The following is an 18858-nucleotide window of genomic DNA, read 5'->3' on the forward strand; positions in this document are numbered from 1 at the left end:
TGTTATGTTTACTTACATTTACTTGAGGAAATTGACCAATAATATATTTACTTTTAATGTATTGTCCGAGTACTGACAATTATAGACAGATTTAATTAAGATGTCTAGACATGCAAGCATTGTTTTTCTGGGGCTGCTTGAAGGTAGCAATTTTAAGCTTGACAGCCTCTCCCCCACCATTGTAGTGTGCAGTGCTTATGTTCCCCTCCTCCATTTTAACCAACATCTCTACACCTGAAGAATGTTATCGAACAAGCCACATGGGCAGTATAATGGGATGAAATATTATGCAATACCAGAGGCCATGGCAATATCATTACTAGAATATCTGACAGGCACTAAAAATGTAATCGGGAAGAAATGTACCAACTAGGAGAAATAAAGAATGAAGACAACTGCAATACTTATAACATGCTTGCCACGTCTCAACGAAATGCACTAAGTACAAAATTACAACATATTTTTGAATATATATGAGTTAAAAGACTAATTCTAAAACTTGGAACCCTGTGCTTTATGTATGAAAGCTATGGCTTAATTTTACTGCCCAGCAGTTTGTTTTGCGTCACATTTGTTCTATGTGGGCCTCACTGCAACTTGAGGCAGGGATTCTGGTCTTTGTTTAGTTCACCTAGACTACTGTACAATACCAATGATGCAACTTAAATAATGCATAGCTATGCCAACTTTCCCATCTTTCCCATTTCAGTGTGGAAATGCCCTCATTTTTAGTAAGTTAACCTCTGCCACGAAAATCTTTTCAAAAGCCATATTCATGGTAACTCATATTGAGGTATTAAGAAGTTTAATAGGAATGGTTTTCTCCTGGACACTTCCACAGATCAGTAAGACACCGAGGACAGCATCTAAGGCATTTATAAATGAACCCAACACCTGCATGCATAATAATATTACCAGATCAGAAATAAGCCTGGAAACACTTGCTTTTGAGACCTTTTTGAGACCAGCACGTCTTGACCCATGACTGACCTCCCACAGCCACCTTCACTAATTGGTGCCCTCCCCCCAGGTTACTCCCCACAAGTCCCCTGCTTAGCACAAGGTGCAAGAAAACTCCTTCTCAGGTCCCATGCAAAAGGGCAGGAGCAGGAGTCTTTGGCTGCAGCTTCTAGTCCCTTGCACCCAGCAGGAGCCAGAGGCATCTGCTTGTTGTTTTCTGAAGGATGGTGGCCTCAGGGAGTCAGTACAGAGCCCCAGCTACGCCGCGCCCATTTAGCACCTACCTGTGCTCCGCGACAGCCCCTGCAGATAAGCTCCCGCACCGCAGGGGAAGAAAGAGGCGTCCCTGTTACCCACTCTCCACCTGCAGCAACCTCAGCACAGGAAAGAGCAATGCGCATGCGCGGAGGAGGCTGCACTGGAGCCCAGTCACGTGCTCCCATGCAGTGCAACCGGTTGCATCGCTGCGGCTCCGACGCATGCGCGCTACGCAGGTACCGCGGCGCAGGATTCGCGCTAAAGTGCGGCCGCTGTCGGGACAAAACAAGCCCGGTGTTGCAGCCCGTGCTGTACCTGTGTCCGTGAATCCCGCCGCAGCCTTAGCGCTCGCGCTCCTGTCTCTCGCCGCTTCCGCCGCAGATTCAAAAACAGAACCCCGTACAGCCGCCTTCCCCCAGCTGCACGCGCCGGACCGTTATGCAAATGAGGCCCACATCCCGCCCTCTGATCACTGGCCACGCCCCTCTGTGGGATCGGGGAGCGGCCGTGGGGGCTGTTTCATCGCTGGCCAATCCGAACGTCGGCCATCTTGGAGGCATGCAAATCAGCCGCTGTTCTATTTAAATGAGCGTGTGGCTCCGCCCCTTCTCGGGTGGCCGCGGAAGGTTACTGGTGGTGAAGTGCAAGCACTGGCCGGGATTTAAGGTGGAACGCGGCAGCATGCGCTGTGAGTCGAGGGTGGTTGCTCACTAGAGTGATAGGTCTGGCCTGGCAAAGGGGCTCCATACTGCAGCCCCGAAGCTGCAGGTGCCCCTGCTGGGGGGTGGGACGTGTCCCTGGTGGAAGAGGCAGGTGCATACTTGGAGCGGGGGCAGGGGGCTACAGTTGTGGTGGGCAGGGAAAGGGGTGCAGACTTGGGGTGAGAGTGGGTGGGGGAGGGGTGCAGTCAGGGTAGAGGAAGGGACTAGAGTTGGGGGGAGGGGTACAGAGTCAGGCTGGGGGTGGGCAGAGGAAGGGGGCTAGAGATGGGGGGGAGGGGCACAGAGTTGGGGTGGGCAGCAGGGCTGTGCCTGGCAGAGGCGAGGGGGGTGTTGGGTAGGGGAGCAGAGCAGCTTCGCCAGCATGAGCAGGAAGCATTAGTTCTGTATCTCCCAACTTATAGTAGTAACGGCCCCCAAAGAGTTGTTTGTCCCTTTCCTCCTGAAGCATGCAGTGTGCTCAACAGACAGTATAGTAGCCCTCCTAGCTACCTTCTCAGGGACTAGGTAAGTTATTGATCCTATTTTACAGAGCAGAAAATGTACTCTAGCCTCTTCAGGGCAGGAGCTGTCTGTAGTTACTGCCTTGTACAGCACTGAGCACATTGTTACTGCATAACAAACAGCAGCAAATGATTTATGCAAAGTCACACAGCAAATCACTGGCAGCGAGAAGCAGAAACCACAGTCTGGAGTTCCTGTATTTATCCTACCCCAACACATCCCCTCCCCCCCATCTTGATGCCTGTTACACATTCTGGCCATACTAGGGATCCTTCCTGACTTATATGACTAGAAGTCTGAAGTTATCTTACCCTCAAACAAAAAACAGTACCTACTGCAGATTTTTGAAATGTAAAGCATTGTACGTATGCTGAGCATTATTATGGTGAACTAAAGTATGTTTTGAAATACTAAAGTTTTCTGGTTTTGTTAATACCTCTTTTTTCTTATCAAATACATACAATACCGGACCAATTAAGAAATGTGTCCTGTTTTACTATAGGTAAGAGAAAGTAAGTTCCTGTTCCAGTTTGAGTGGAAATGATATTTAAATGAGTAGTTATGCTATAAACACAGTACTAACACCCGTGTCCTCAATCAAATACAGAATATACTGACCAAAATTCTGTTCTTGGCAGGGCAGCAACATCTATATGTTTATATAACCCACATGCTTTATACTGTAGCATTGCATTTTAATTTTTTTTTTTTTTTGCACACACCTCCAAAAGGGAGAGAAGCCATGGGGAGGACGTGGATTTTAGTTGAACCAGCTGGCTTTGTACATGTATAGAGGTCTAAAAATAGCCATAAATAGGGCATGGCAGTTTCTGAAGCTGTGTAATAAGTTTTCATTTAGGGAAAGCATTATTTCAGTTTCCACACATTCACATTTGAGAGCTGAGACAATCAGAGCTCTGGGGGAAGAAGTTCGAGGGAGGTTTTTCAATTAAATCTAGGAGTTAAAGATGGATTCAGTGGCTGAGTGAGACAAGACTAAGCAAGGAATCTGCTGTGACAGCTGGATCCCCATACCTGTACTACCTTGTGTGGCCCACTGTGGTTTATAGACATAGAGGGAGAGCTGGGAGGGAGCATGTCACCCCTAGAGGTTACCCAGCCTACAGAACTATTCTAATGGCTTTAAAGTGGGCCACCAGGGGCTTCTCTTGTGGCCACAGCCTACTCAGCAGTGATTGGGGGCGAGGGAAACAAAGCAGTAGCCTCTACCCCAGTGCTCCCAGCAGGGGTTGTGCCTTGCACTCCTCTGGAAACACAAATACTGGAGGAGCAGGCAGCCAGTGAGTTCCCCACCTTCCTAGAGGCAGTTGGGTCAGACTTCAGTCCCGGGGTGGCAGGCAGCAGGCTCCAGCTGTGGGGATTTGGGCTCCGGCCCCTGGGCACGGGGCTTCAGACTTCAACCCCCAGGTTCACTAGCCTCCCCACCAGGCTCCCCCTGCCTCCCTATCCCCCTCCCCATCCAGGGTTTACTTTGTCCCAAGCCTTGCTGGGGATGAGTAAATCTGCTGTGAGAAGTGTTTTGTTAACAGCCTTTAAATTTTGTCCCAGTTAAAGTGAAAACAGGGCTGACCTCCGTGAAGAAAAGGCTTGTAAATTCTTGTCCATGGGGAAAGGATAGTGCCCTAAAGAGAGCCTTATAGACATCTAGGCAATGGATATCTTGTATGCATTTTTCAGAGTAACAGCCGTGTTGGTCTGTATTCGCAAAAAGAAAAGGAGTACTTGTGGCACCTTAGAGACTAACCAATTTATTTGAGCATGAGCTTTCGTGAGCTACAGCTCACTTCATCGGTTGCATACCGTGGAAACTGCAGCAGACTTATATACACACAGAGATCATAAAACAATACCTCCTCCCACCCCACTGTCCTGCTGGTAATAGCTTATCTAAAGTGATCATCAAGTTGGGCCATTTCCAGCACAAATCCAGGTTTTCTCACCCTCCACCCCCCCCCCACACACACAAACACCTGTGCCACTTTGAATACAGGCTATAGATCTTTATTTAATCAGCATCTGAAGAGAGCGGTCAATTATTAGCCCAAAGACTGAATTGCTGCTAGCTGTGAGGATCCCCAGACTTTTGTTTGCTGACAAGGCTTTTAAGCATTGGGAAAAGTGACAGCCTCCCAGTTCTTTTCCAAGCCCCTCTTAATGCTTGCTGAGCCACCCAGTACAGCTCAGATCCCATGTGTAAGAGGTTGGCTACACACATTCCTTGGCCAGTTTGGAACCTGTTCAACTGAGTCCAAAGGTAACATGGCATGTCAAATTCTGGTAGTAGAATGATTGGATCAGTAGCAAGGAAACCATTCCATAAGTCTTTTGCAGACCACTCATTGCGCCATGAAATTGCTGCTGACAGATTCTGATCTGGCAGTTGAGAGCACAGTGGACACCTCGACCTAAGTCGTGCTTTGGGGGTGACTGAAAAGCTCTGAAAAATCCAGATGACATAGACTTCATGTTATGGCTACACTACAGAGACACCTCTGAAAGAAGATCAGAAAGGAATATGGGTAGTAAAGTATAGAATTGTAAATGTTATGTTGAAATCTTGCATTTAAATCTATCTAACAGTAACGAAGGGGTGGAGTTAGCATAGGTACTAATAGTTTTACTACTTAATAGAGCTGCTTAAAATTTCATAATAGTATTTCAAATACAACTTACGTTTTGTGTGTACTAAATGTCTACTAAGGAATTATACCATATTTTCTCTTTGGGTATGTCTTCATTCACTGTGCTTATGCTCAGATAAATTGGTTAGTCTCTAAGGTGCCACAAGTACTCCTTTTCTATTCACTGCACAGTTCATGTGGGCTCTTGCCCAACCCTCCCCACCACTACTATCACCCAGAAGGACCTGGATTTGAAGGTGATTTAAACCCAGGATATCTTACTTAACTCGGAGAGGAAGGATTAGAGCCTGAGCTCTGCTTTAATTTGGGCTAGAATTTACCTGTTTGCAGTAAGGATGCAGCAAAATCACTTGAATGATCATCTTCCATTGCCATGATTTCCCCTATAATTTATTGGAAAAGAATCCTAGAATATGTCAGCACAAAGAACCATGGAATATGTCCTCAGCCACACATGGAAAAGTGCAGAGACAGCAAGGAAGCTGTAACATGGGTAGGGGCTTTGCTATAGGAATGTTTGCACCTGAGCTAGCATGTTCCGACCTGAGGGCCAATCACCCAGCTTAAACTGTGGAGTGAACACTCATTAAGCCATACACTGGCCACCTCAATAGCACCAAGGGAAGATTTAACTACCAGCTCAGTAGGTGCAGAATAATTGTTGAATATGCTTTTGGTAGACTAAAGGGATGCTGGCGATGTTTACTCATTAGATTGGATCTCTGTGAAGAAAAATATCCTGATAGTTATAACTACCTGTCATGCATAATGTGTGTGAAGTGAAGGGGGGAAAGCTGCTGCTAGGCTGGAGGTGGAGCACATGTTTGTTGACTTTGAACAGCCAAACATAAGGCCATTATAAGAGTTCAACCAGCAGCTATGTGGTTCAGGGAGACTTTCAAAGAGCACCTTAATGGGCACACCCTGTACTGCTGTGCTGGCCCATTCTTTGTGCATGGGGCCTTAGGTGCTGTTAGCAATTGTGTAGTGCTTGCTATACATTTATAAATATTAGATTTTGTGTTTTACTGAAGTTATGAATTATGTGATGCTGCTATACGTTTACAAGTACTGTGGGCTTTGAGTACCACTATGCATTCTGCAGTGTGTCGTGAACTAATAAAGATATTCTCCAAAAATAGAAATTTGATTGCCAAAAATAGTGCAAAAAACAGGTAATGCAATATAAATGTTTAATAATAATGGAATAGAACTTTAATATTGGAAAAGCAGCATCTTCTTCACCTTTTCCTTCTGGATTTCCTGGGCCTTTCTCCTGTCTACTTTTTCCTTCTTCAAGCTATCTGCCATGTTGGCTATCCAGGCCCTTTGTTCATGGTCTGATGCAGCAACTGACTTGCAGGATCTCACTGAACATTTCCTCCCTACTTCTTTTCCTCATCAGGATCAGGCATTCTGTGGAGGTGGCATCATTCAAGACTGCAGCAACAGCAGCTGATAAAAACTAATATATCATTGGATTTACAGTCACAATGGAAAGAAAAATAAGTTTCAAGACAACCTTCCCTTATAAGACATGCTTATTGACACTTCAGCTGTGGAGTGCATCTGCACAGCACTGCTCTCCAGCTCCATCCACGGTGCCTATGGCCCACCGGGGTGCAATGAGTTGGAGGTAAGGAACTTTGGTTGCATGAAAAATAAAGTTTTGGTCCCTATTCCAAGGGTATGAGTATAGTGTAATGGCACTGAATATTCGCATCATTTTCCACAGGCAGTGATGTTTTTAGCTGATATCTCACTCCTGAGAGTAACAAAGTGACAGAGAGCACATCTGCCACTGGCATCCCGAAGTTCCCTGAACCCCTATGCCATTAACCTGTTTACTACAATAGTGCCAGCTGAACTCATCATGGAGTAGCATGGGAAACAATCCTACTGTGAAGGAAGAAATATGGCAACCAGCCCTAGAAACCTCCAGGAGAGGATTGCGGAGTATCTCCATGAAAGTTTCAGTGAGCTCTCTGAGAAGGATACAAGGGACATACCTATGTATATAAACTGTTATACATGCACCTCTCCCTCCCACCAAGAGAGGAATGAAAAGCAGATACTAACTCTGCCTCTTTGTTGTACTGCTACCACTTCTGATACATGTAAAACAATGAAAAGTTGATACTTGAGGATGGGCTAGGCACCACCTTTTAAATGTAAACACTAAGGAAAAATGTGCACATGCACTTACACAAGTCTCCTCCCCTTCATTGTGCTTGTTGATGCTCATCTAGCCAGTCCTGCCAGTTTGTGATGGAGTCTCAAACAGATATGGGCTCACAGCATGGCTGGACTACCCCCTGTCACATCTCCCTCCTCCTCCTCGCTCATGTCCGGGGTCTCTGTCTTGGGCTCCTCCGCGGTACCCTTGGTAGTTTGTGAGGTACTGGTGGGGTCTACAGCTCAGCACAGATGGATTGCCACCCTTGTAAGTATGCCTGGTGTAGTTCCTTCACTTTCCCATGGCACTGCTATTCATGTCGGTCATACCCCTTTTCCTGCATCCTCTGTGTAATTTCTCCATAATGTCCACATTTCTGGGACTGGTCCACAGCTATGCTTGCACAGTCTCTTGTCCTCACAAGCCCAGAGGATCCAGTAGCTCCTGTCCACTCCAGCAGGAGTGTGTCTAGTGTGGGGAGCCGACATGGTTGGTTGGGCAGTTATACGTAACAAGGGAGAGATGCTAAGTGTGCTTACCAAGGTGGGCAATGAGGAAAGGGCATTTCAAAAATATGAGGTGTTGGGAAGTTTTGCCCTAAGTGTATGTTTAATGATGCTAATGGTTAACACCTGCCTAAGGCTCTGGGAGGGAGTTTTGGGGTGGGAGGTCTGGGGTGCAGGCCCTGGGCTGGAATTGGGGTGCAGGCTCTGGGAGTTTGGGTGGGGGTCTGAGGTACGGGCTCTGGGATGGAGTTTGGGTGCTGGCTCCAGGCAGGGGGTAGGGGTGCAGGAGGGGGTGAGGGGTGCAGGCTCCAAGCTGGGGGTGCAGAAGGGGGTGAGGGGTGCAGGCTCCAAGCTGGGGCAGGGGTGCAGGAGGAGGGGTTGAGGGGTGCAGGCTCTGGGACAGTTTGAGTACAGGTTCTGGGACAGAGTTTGGGGATGGGAGGAGGTGTGGAGGGAGAGGGTGCAGGCTCTGGGAGGGAGTTTGGGGGAGGAGCCAGAGGGGGTGTGTGGGAAGGGGGAGGAGGTGCAGGCTCTGGGAGGGAGTTTGGGGGTAGGGAGGTGTGGTGCTTACCTGGAGCTCCTAGGGAGGGCAGGCCGGGGGCTTCTGCACACTGCTACCCCCAGGCACTGCCCCCACAGCTTCCTAGTGGCTGCAGGGGTGCTTGGGGTGGGAGCAGCGCACGTAGCCTAGGTGTTGTCTTACTGCTACCTCTGCACGTTCACTGAGCAGAAATGTTTTGGTTCATTAAGCACCCTACCAGCTTTGCTACCCTTTGAATTCTGCTTCAGACCTCATTTTGTTATATCAGTTAATTAGACCTAATTCTATTTTTTGATTAACAAGGAAAGACATGTAATGGTACAGGAGTTTTGTACTGTAAGGAGTAGGATACAGATGATGCTGTGCGGTTTGGGAAATTCAGGGCTGAAGACAACAGTTTTCCACAACTTGTTACAAAAGTACTGTTTTAAAACCTGTAGCCTTGATCGTATTTACAACATTAAAGTACCCTAGTACTTTAGATACTTGAGATATTGGTAGGCATATTTTTTCACTCAGAATGCTTGTTCATAATCTTTCACTGAAGAGTCTAAGATGTTCAAACTTTGAAAGAAAAATTAATTGTAACAGCTGTGTGACTTATTAGCCAACAAATCTATTAATGTGACTTGTCTTCAAAAAAGAGACTGAAGTTATAAGTCCATTCCAAACAGCAAACAAAACTTTACTAGCTAAAAAGAGAGGCTCTTTAATAAAAAAACAGATCATTTTATCCCTTTCATTCTTTGATATGACCAAGTTAGTATGGCCTAATCAAGCAGCTAACATCCTTGAGAGCCTCAATGCTATGCAAACCATTCTGCTTTTATCTCATTTGTCGTACTGGTCTGGGAGCGTAATGTAGTAAAATCTCATTCCATGGTAAAGTTACCAATAGAAAGGTAAGGGAGGTGTCCTTTGGTTAGTAAAAATTTACAGAATCATAATTTCAATGGTGTCACTCTCTGCAATGTGGCAGAGAGGACTCACTGCTCCGTCCCAGCTCCCTCCCAGTTGGTATAAATTTTGATAATACAGCGTCATCAGAATGGGTCAGTTTGGGTATCATTTGAAAGCCCTTTGTCCCATGAACACAGTGGTACCAAACATGACAAACGTAGAGCAATTGTGTAGATTTATATTTATTTTAAAATCAACATTTTTTAAAATTATACTTTAAACACAGGGATACATTGCTTACATAAAAGAGACATTGATCTTTAGTAATTCTAGGAAAGTTAGCCTGGACATTTGGGACTGAAAATATTTATTCATCAAAGTCATCATCAGTGTTGTCTCCATCTAAGACACCACTGCTAGACGCGTTGTCACACTGATTCTCATCTGCACAGCACTCATGCATCTCCATACAAGGCAGGCTGCTGGCCAAATATTTGCAGCGTGGTGAGCATATGGGCTTTGCACACAAGTGTTTGATTAGCTGAAGAATTGATTTGAGAGTGCATGGTATTTCACATGTAACCTGTGTGATCAGTCCATCCTCCAAGACCCATCCATGCCCGATAGGGGAGGGTAGTTTTGGATGCACTCAATCATCCCAGAGTCATTCCATTGCTTGATAATTTGTGCTCTTGTTGTTAGCAGGTATAAATGCACCCCTTGTTAGTGGCAATTTTTCTACATTTGTCTGGTTAGTGGAAAACATCCACCAATGTAGTTCTGCAAGTGTCATAATGTTGGTCTTCAACTGGTAAACGCAGCATATGATCACCTCCAGTGCATTTATGACCTCATCAGTGATGTCTCAGCTGAATTAAATGATGGGGTTTAAATGAGTTGTTATCGCTCAAGAAAGATCTTGGAGTCATTGTGGATAGTTCTCTGAAAACATCCACTCAATGTGCAGTGGCTGTCAAGAAAGCCAACAGAATACTGGGAATCATTAGGAAAGGGATAGATGATACAGAAAATATCATATTGCCTCTATATAAACCATTGTATGCCCACATCTTGAATACTGCGTGCAGATGTGGTCACTCCATCTCAAAAATATATATACTGGAATTGTAAAAGGTACAGAAAAGAGCAACAAAAATGATTAGGGGTGTGGAACAGCTTCAGTGAGAGGACAGATTAATAAGAGATTTTGGGACTTTTCAGCTTTGAAAAGAGACGATTAAGGGGGGATATGATAGAGGTCTACAAGATCATGACTGGTGTGGAGAAAGTAAATGAGGAAGTGTTATTTACTCCTTTTCATAACACAAGAATTAGGGGTCACCAAATGAAATTAATAGGCAGCAGGTTTAGAACAAACAAAAGGAAGTATTACTTCATACAACGCACAATCAAGCTCTGGAATTCTTTGCCAGAGGATGTTGTGAAGGCCAAGACTATACAGGGTTAAAAAAAGAACTAGATAATTTATGGTGGATCAATGGCTATTAGCAAGGATTCAAAACCATGATCTGAAGTGTCCCTAGCCTCTGCTTGTCAGAATCTGGGAATGGGCAACACAGGATGGATCACTTGATGATTACCTGTTCTGTTCATCCCCTCTGAAGCACCTGGCATTGGCCATTGTCAGACAACAGGATACTGGGCTAGGTGGACCATTGGTCTAACCCAGTATGACCCATTCTTATGGTCTTAATTTTGGGGGTTTTGAAGGCTTCATGTGTGTCATGACCCAAAGTATCCATTTGACTGACATCGTTAGTTATCTCGTTACTGAAGACTGCTCTTGTCATGATATAAATGAGCTGTGGTCCGTCAAACATGAATGGATTACCAGTGTGAGAAAGCTTATCTTGTAGCTTTAAAATTAACTCTTGGCATTTAAAAGCACCTAATGAGTCTAGGTGGTGCTTGGTTACTTTTGAGGGAGTCATCCCAGCCATGCTTAACTTTTGTTCGAAATTCAATGGAGTTCTGGGGTTGGTCAGGAAAAAACACAGGGTGTTATGCCCACCATACCCCTAATGCCTATCACTGCTCTGTTTTCATGCTCCAGAGCTTCATTTGAACCAAGTGCAGAAGAGAACTGGTGACCCTTTAATAACCCAATTTCCTTTTCAAACTTCCTCCTATCTGTCAGGGTCAAAATTTTCTACACCTCTTATTTCAGATTTGCAAAATAGTTAGTCAAATCTAAATCAAAAAAGTATTTCACACTGTCTTTCAGTGCTGCAAGGTACAAATTCCAATTAACAGTCCTGACAGATAGAATACAGAACAGCAAAGATTTAACCACCTTTATGTATCACCACACCATCCCAAAAGTTGGCTTTGTCACTGATTCAACCTCACTGAATTACTTGACCTGTTTTGTAATGTTGCAGCTCTCCATTATGTGAAACAGAAAGCAGAATGTACAGTGAATGTGTGAAACTGGTCATACGAGTCCAGTAACCCTTGGGAAATGACTTCAAACACATCAGTATGCTTTTCAAAGATGACGTCAGGGTAGCACATCACAACTTTTTTCTTTAAGTATTTCGTTCACAGTACTGTAACAACTGATTTCTGATATCTTAACCACTACCTTATTACAACTCTTTTGGCAAAATAAACAAAGCTGATAATCAGTTATCACTGGACAACTTCTTTTTTTGCCGATGATAGCAAATCAACTTTTAGCGCTCCTTCCATTTATAGTTGTGACACTGGCAGACCAGGTGCCAGCTCATAGCAAGGCCCCAAGCCTCACTGAACACTGACAGATACATAGCTGGAAACCAGTCTGGCTCACCTGTGTGTTAGTATTGTTAAGATAAATATTAGAGTTGTAAGAATATGTTGGTGTCTAGACCTTATGAATAGTGTAGGATGCTGCATGTGCAGATCTAATTTATAACTTCTGTAGCCCAGATTATAAAGTTATATTGAATGTTTGCATTGTAAACCTTTGTAATTGTGTAACTTACTAAACAGGAAAAGAGGCATTAATAAAGTAAAGTCTCAATCTGTTGAGGGCAAATGAGGCATTGTGTAGGACCAAAGGACAGAGACCTTGTTGACTGCATTCCTTGCTCCCACCAGGAAGGAGAGACTTGTGCATGAACTCCACACATGAGCTTAGATTCTGGGGTGAAGGGGATAAAAACCTCTGATAAGGAGAAACCAGGATCTTTATGCTGTCTGGACTTTGAGGGGCAAAGATTCCCAAACATAAGTAAGAGATCCCCATGCTGCTTGGCATGGGTCAGCCCTAAAGAACATATAGAGCTGGTTATTATAGAAGCTTACATTACCTTTTCAAATCTAAGACTGTAACTCGTGTGTGTGTGTGTATGTTTCCTGTTTTAACCTTGTAAATAACTCATTTCTTTTCTTAGTTAATAAATCTTTAGTTAGTTTATTACAGGATTGGCTACAGGTGTTGTCTTTGATTTGAGATCTAAATACAACTGACCTTGGGTTTGTGACTGGTCTTTTAGGAATATTGTGACTTTTGGTGTAAAGTGACCATCTGTCATATAGTCCAGCTTGCCTGAGTTGCAAGATAGACTGGAATGCCCAAGGGGACAGTTTCTGACTCCATGGTAAGACTATTATAGTGCTTGAGGAGTTCACACTTGTTACCGGGTTGGTGAAATCTAATCATGGAACATACAGCCAGTTTGGGATTTCTGCCCGACTTTTTGACAGTCTGCCCTAAGGTTGGCACTCAGTAGTGAGCCACTCCAGACAACGTGACAATAGTAATCTATAACTTAAAAAAATGAATCAGGTATCATTAGCCAATAACACAGTACTGTTAGTCAAGGACCACAATTTAACTTTGTGAGGCTGCATATTTGACACGTCTGTGCTAAAGTCTAATTTTAAAAAGTTTAAACATTTTCTTGAATATGTATCTATCTGCATAGTTGCTCTAGATCTGTCATTTTGGTTCCAGTGTGTTTGAGAGAGAAAGGGCTTTCAAATGATACCCAACTTGACCCATGTTTGATGACACTATATTATCAAAATGTCCACCAACAGAAGGACTGGCAACGAGTCCCCCTTGCCATGCTACAGAGGAGGACACCATTGAAATTATGATTCTGTTGATTTTAACTAATCAAATGACACCTCTCTTGCCTTTCTATCATTAACTTGCCCGTGGAATTTACAGAACTATATCTTACTTTGTATTATGGAAGTGTTTGCATATGGGGCAGGAACTCTGCTTCTAAACTGCATATCAGCTGAGCTGCTTATTGCTTGCCTGCAATTGTCTTTTGCTAGTTGCTCTGGAAATAACTTGGGCTGAGAGAAGGTTGGGGGAGAGAACAGAAATGCATAACAGTATTGTGGTAATGATATAAATAATAATTAAAATTGAGAGAGCCCTCTTTCAAACCTCTACTTTTAGCTGCTCAACTCTATCTAAAACTACCTCTAGAGACGAAATCTGTTTGGCCTCTGAATTACATGCTTTAGGAAAACTTCAGGAAAATTTGTTCAATCACTCTTAACTTTATCTAAAAGTGAAAACTCTTAACTTGTTAAGAAATGTTTTGACATATATATGAACACCGGTACATTTGGGAATATGTTTTGACTTGTTGAAAGAAATTTGTTTTGAAGAGAACATAGGTGTGAGCATTTCAGAATAATGTACTGAATATGTATACATAGTCTGAACTGAATGAAGCATGCACTTAACTGAAAGAAGTATGATGAGTGGAGATTCTGGATACAGGCTTGTGCAATTACTTGTTGATTCCATTGTTGACAGTTGAAAGAGGTGAAAAGTGTTTTGGACCTCTAATATTTAGAAATTGAAACTCCTTTTGGTGTTGCGTAGCAAGCATTCTATAGTATCTAAAAAGATTTACTTTTTGGTCAGGATAAACACTATGTCTCAACTTCCTCTTTGCAACTATTCTCAATTTTTCAACATGCTACCTTCATCTTAAGTGATCACTCTCCTTATAGTGTGTATGATAACACCCATTTTTTTCATGTTCTTTGTGTATATAAATCTTCTCACTGTATTTTCCACTGAATGCATCCGATGAAGTGAGCTGTAGCTCACGAAAGCTTATGCTCAAATAAATTGGTTAGTCTCTAAGATGCCACAAGTACTCCTTTTCTTTTTGCAAATACAGACTAACACAGCTGCTACTCTGAAACCTGCTTTAGAGGCTTACAAAAGATGTAAAACTAATAGTGCTGTACATTCAAATGGTAACCGTTGTATAAGTATCTCATAGGTTGACTACATTGTGGGCCTGCAGGAAATTGCAAATGAAAAAACAGAAGACTACCTTAAAGATGACTTGCAAAATAAATTAGATTATGGCAGGTTTAGCTGCTTCAGGGGTACAGGTAAGCACATATATAATTAGGACTGAAAACTTCTCTCAGATTTTCTTCATGCTGTGTTTTTTTGGGGGCCTTACGAACACAGGAATATCTAGTCTTGTATTCACTTATGCACTGCCCAGAGAGTGTGGGTGGCATGCTGTGAAGCTCTTGTTATACACAACCATTTAGAATCGAACACAGAATAAAGGCAGATCTCTTACAGGCACCTTAAGCACCCGAGGGTATGTCTACACTGCAGTTAACACCCACAGCTGGCCCGTGTCAGCTGGCTCAGGCTGTAAAACTGTGGTGTAGATGTTCAGGCTGAAGCCCAGGCCCTGAGATCCTCCCCTTCATGGGGTTCCGGAGTTTGGGCTCCATCCCAAGTCCAAAGTCAGCTGACATAAGCCAGGGTGTTTAATTGCAGTGTAGACATACGTTGAGCAATCACTGAACACCGCATAGTACTTGGAGTACTTTGGAAATATGGAAATATGGAAAACAATGGGAGAAGGCTTAAAGAGCACTTCATTCAGTATCTGTAAGCAATGGGTGCCAAAGAAAGGAAGGCAGTCAGTAGGTAGACTTATTTCTGACAATAGCTGGTTCTGAAGGACTTAATGTGTTTAACAGTATTCAGTTAACTCAGGCACAAGAGGCTAGTTATGAAACTATTACAGAAATAAGCACTGCACTCCACGTAAACATAAAACATATGAAAGATGTTTTTCAGAGTACAAAAATGTGAAACCACAGAATTTGTGACTGATTTAAAGCTGAAAAGCCAATCTTGCAATTTTGGGGGTCTAAGTCCCTGCTAAGAGACCATATTTTGATTGGTTTCAGAGTAACAGCCGTGTTAATCCATATTCGCAAAAAGAAAAGGAGTACTTATGGCACCTTAGAGACTAACCAATTTATTTGAGCATAAGCTTTCGTGAGCTACAGCTCACTTCATCAGATGCATACTGTGGAAACTGCAGAAGACATTATATACACAGAGACCATGAAACAATACCTCCTCCCACCCCACTCTCCTGCTGGTAATAGCTTATCTAAAGTGATCACTCTCCTTACAATGTGTATGATAATAAAGTTGGGCCATTTCCAGCACAAATCCAGGTTTTCTCACCCTCCGCCCCCCCCCACACACAAACTCACTCTCCTGCTGGTAATAGCCCATCCAAAGTGACCACTCTCTTTACAATGTGTATGATAATCAAGGTGGACCATTTCCAGCACAAATCCAGGTTTTCTCACCCACCCCCCCTTTTTTCCAAAAACCACACACACAAACTCACTCTCCTGCTGGTAATAGCTTATCCAAAGTGACCACTCTCCTTACAATGTGTATGAAAATCAAGGTGGGCCATTTCCAAGACAAATCCAGGTTTTCTCACACACCCCCCTCAAAACACACACACACAAACTCACTCTCCTGCTGGTAATAGTTCATCCAAACTGACCACTCTCCTTACAATGTGTATGATAATCAAGGTGGGCCATTTCCAGCATAAATCCAAGTTTAACCAGAATGTCTGGGGGGGGGGATAGGAAAAAACAAGGGGAAATAGGCTACCTTGCATAATGACTTAGCCACTCCCAGTCTCTATTTAAGCCTAAATTAATAGTATCCAATTTGCAAATGAATTCCAATTCAGCAGTTTCTCGCTGGAGTCTGGATTTGAAGTTTTTTTGTTTTAAGATAGCGACCTTCATGTCTGTAATTGCGTGACCAGAGAGATTGAAGTGTTCTCCGACTGGTTTATGAATGTTATAATTCTTGACACCTGATTTGTGTCCATTTATTCTTTTACGTAGAGACTGTCCAGTTTGACCAATGTACATGGCAGAGGGGCATTGCTGGCACATGATGGCATATATCACATTGGTGGATGTGCAGGTGAACGATAGGGAGAGTGGTCACTTTGGATGAACTATTACCAGCAGGAGAGTGAGTTTGTGTGTGTATGGGGGTGGGGGGTGAGAAAACCTGGATTTGTGCTGGAAATGGCCCACCTTGATTATCATGCACATTGTAGGGAGAGTGGTCACTTTGGATGGGCTATTACCAGCAGGAGAGTGAGTTTGTGGGGGGGGGGGGGGGGGGTGAGAGAACCTGGATTTGTGCTGGAAATGGCCCAACTTGATTATCATACACATTGTAAGGAGAGTGATCACTTTAGATAAGCTATTACCAGCAGGAGAGTGGGGTGGGAGGAGGTATTGTTTCATGGTCTCTGTGTATATAATGTCTTCTGCAGTTTCCACAGTATGCATCCGATGAAGTGAGCTGTAGCTCACGAAAGCTTATGCTCAAATAAATTGGTTAGTCTCTAAGGTGCCACAAGTACTCCTTTTTGCATATTTTGATTGGCATCTGGAAGAAAAAACTCGGACTACTGGAAGACCCAGAACTAATCCTTGACAAAGCAATAACAATTTGCCAGGCAAAGGAAGTCACCCAGTCCAGAATAAAGTTTAGAGAGGATGGACAGTGCTCAGACACTAGACATGAGAGAGAATCCAAAATACAAAAGAGAGAGATTGAGAGAGAGGCCTGAGGCAGAAACACATGCAGAGCACAAAGTCTTTTTAGTGGGGGGGAGCAAAAGGATGGGAGAATTAAAAGGGGGAGAGAGATTTATTTCCCACCAAAGAAAAACAAGTTTTGAAATCTCTTGTTTAGAAATTGTCTTAAAGAAAAAAAAGACAACTATGGAAGTCTTGTGAAAACTTTTTTTGTTTGTCATAAAGCCATTTTATTTTAATCCAACTTCTTGATTTCTTTTAATCCAACTTCTTGATTAACAGACTCAACCAATGTTAGTCGCAACTCAACAAGTTTTCAAAGCATTACTGGTTTGGAGTCTGCATCTAGGGAAGGATCCTATTTTGGTTCCTGCAGAACCTGTTTCTGAATCAGAGGAGCCCAAACCCTTCTAACCTCTAGTTCGTTTGTTTCTTTTGAGATGTCTCTTATTTGAATTGGAAAATGTTTGAAGTCACTTTTTTTCAGGAAGAACCTTCAGTCTGTTGAAGTGTTAAGCATGATTCTTTTGGATTTATCCTTTCCCTATTTAATATATATTGTTGGCATTGGCCTAGGTTATGCTGCCAGATTCAGTATTAATGTTACCCCTTTTGTTTTGGAACATCTTCAAGATATTTACTCTCTGGGCAGGATTCTCACTCCTGGAGAGTATTTTTAGAGGAAATTTATTTTGTAACTAGCTGGAATCTTAGTATAAAGATTCTTTATCTGAAGATACTATCCCTGGGAGGATTATCATTCACGCACCTCTCTTTAGGGTTTTGAGGAGAATCCTTTTGGGGGTGATGGTTTTCTCTACCTTCTATATGTATTAACTGGTACCTTCTTGGGTTACTAATTTTTGGGATTTGCTTATTTCCTGTGAGGAATGTTCATTTCCGCTCAACTCTATAGTGAGTGAAAGGTTCCAAGGTGGTGATTAGTCAGGAATGAAATGGCCATCCGTGTGAGGGTGTAATTTGTGCCCCAACCCACTACTGCTGCCATTGGGGCAGGAGAGGGATGGGGGAGGCACGAAAAATAGCAGTGGTACTCTTTCAAATGTTGCCTGAAAACTAAGCTCCACCCACTAGGAACTGAACTTGGATCCTAGCCCATTTCACACAAGTCGCCAACAGCCATCAGTTAGAAGCAATTTTTCCTAACTACCAACTTGTGCTTGATTTGACAGGTGACTCCAGGAGTGAAAGATGGATTTGTAATACGCTACAATCTCTGTTACTATACAGTGCACTGCAATCTTCAACTAATCATAGGTCAGAATGAGTCCAAATCCAAGATATCCCAACTTCATATACATCAAAGAATTGCTGCAGGACACTATTGAAAATTTTATTGTTGCAAGTTTGGGATGACCAAATTATTCAGGAGTGGCAGTCAAAATGAGTTATGTGGGTTCCTTAACAAATAGCAATTTCATAGTACTTCATTCTGTGACACCTTGTTTATATAACATATAAATTGTCTTACTCTGTTTTTGGTAATGAGTTATATATTGTCCCTGTTCTGAATAGATTAGTTACTATGTTGGTCCAATAAAAGATATTACCTCACCCACCTTGTCGTTCTAATATCCTGGCACTGACATGGCTACACCAACACTGCATACAACAATAAAAATTTTATAGGCAGCCCTGAGAATTCTGACTAAATCCTGAGTTTTAAACCAAAAGACTGAGGTAAGGACCTTTAATCCTGCTGAACTCCTTGATGGTGTTG

The 18858-nt window shown here is 43.1% G+C and overlaps 1 protein-coding gene and 1 long non-coding RNA gene across 4 annotated transcripts in view; one reads left to right on the plus strand and one right to left on the minus strand.

Moving 5' to 3' along the window:
* ATF7IP (activating transcription factor 7 interacting protein) overlaps nucleotides 1-1671 on the minus strand; it is a 168292-nt gene extending 166621 nt beyond the window's left edge. The window contains exon 1 of one of the 2 annotated variants that reach the window (XM_084634324.1): nucleotides 1534-1671. The gene's annotated coding sequence lies outside the window, so the exon portion shown is untranslated. Of the gene's footprint in view, nucleotides 1-1244; nucleotides 1348-1533 lie in introns of those variants that run through there. The other variant, XM_084634326.1, reaches the window with a different exon arrangement.
* Nucleotides 1672-1800: 129 nt separating this feature from the next.
* Nucleotides 1801-18582, plus strand: LOC311523871. 2 transcript variants are annotated; one of them, XR_014712441.1, is made up of 3 exons: nucleotides 1801-1906; nucleotides 6510-6740; nucleotides 18311-18582. It is a non-coding gene; the product is annotated as an uncharacterized lncRNA (long non-coding RNA). The 2 variants fall into 2 exon arrangements; XR_014712442.1 differs by lacking the exon at nucleotides 18311-18582 and adding an exon at nucleotides 6840-7890.
* The last annotated feature ends 276 nt before the right edge of the window (nucleotides 18583-18858 follow it).

This window comes from Lepidochelys olivacea (genome assembly GCF_965140295.1).
Source record: "Lepidochelys olivacea isolate rLepOli2 genome assembly, chromosome: 1".
Classification (NCBI taxonomy): domain Eukaryota; kingdom Metazoa; phylum Chordata; order Testudines; family Cheloniidae; genus Lepidochelys; species Lepidochelys olivacea.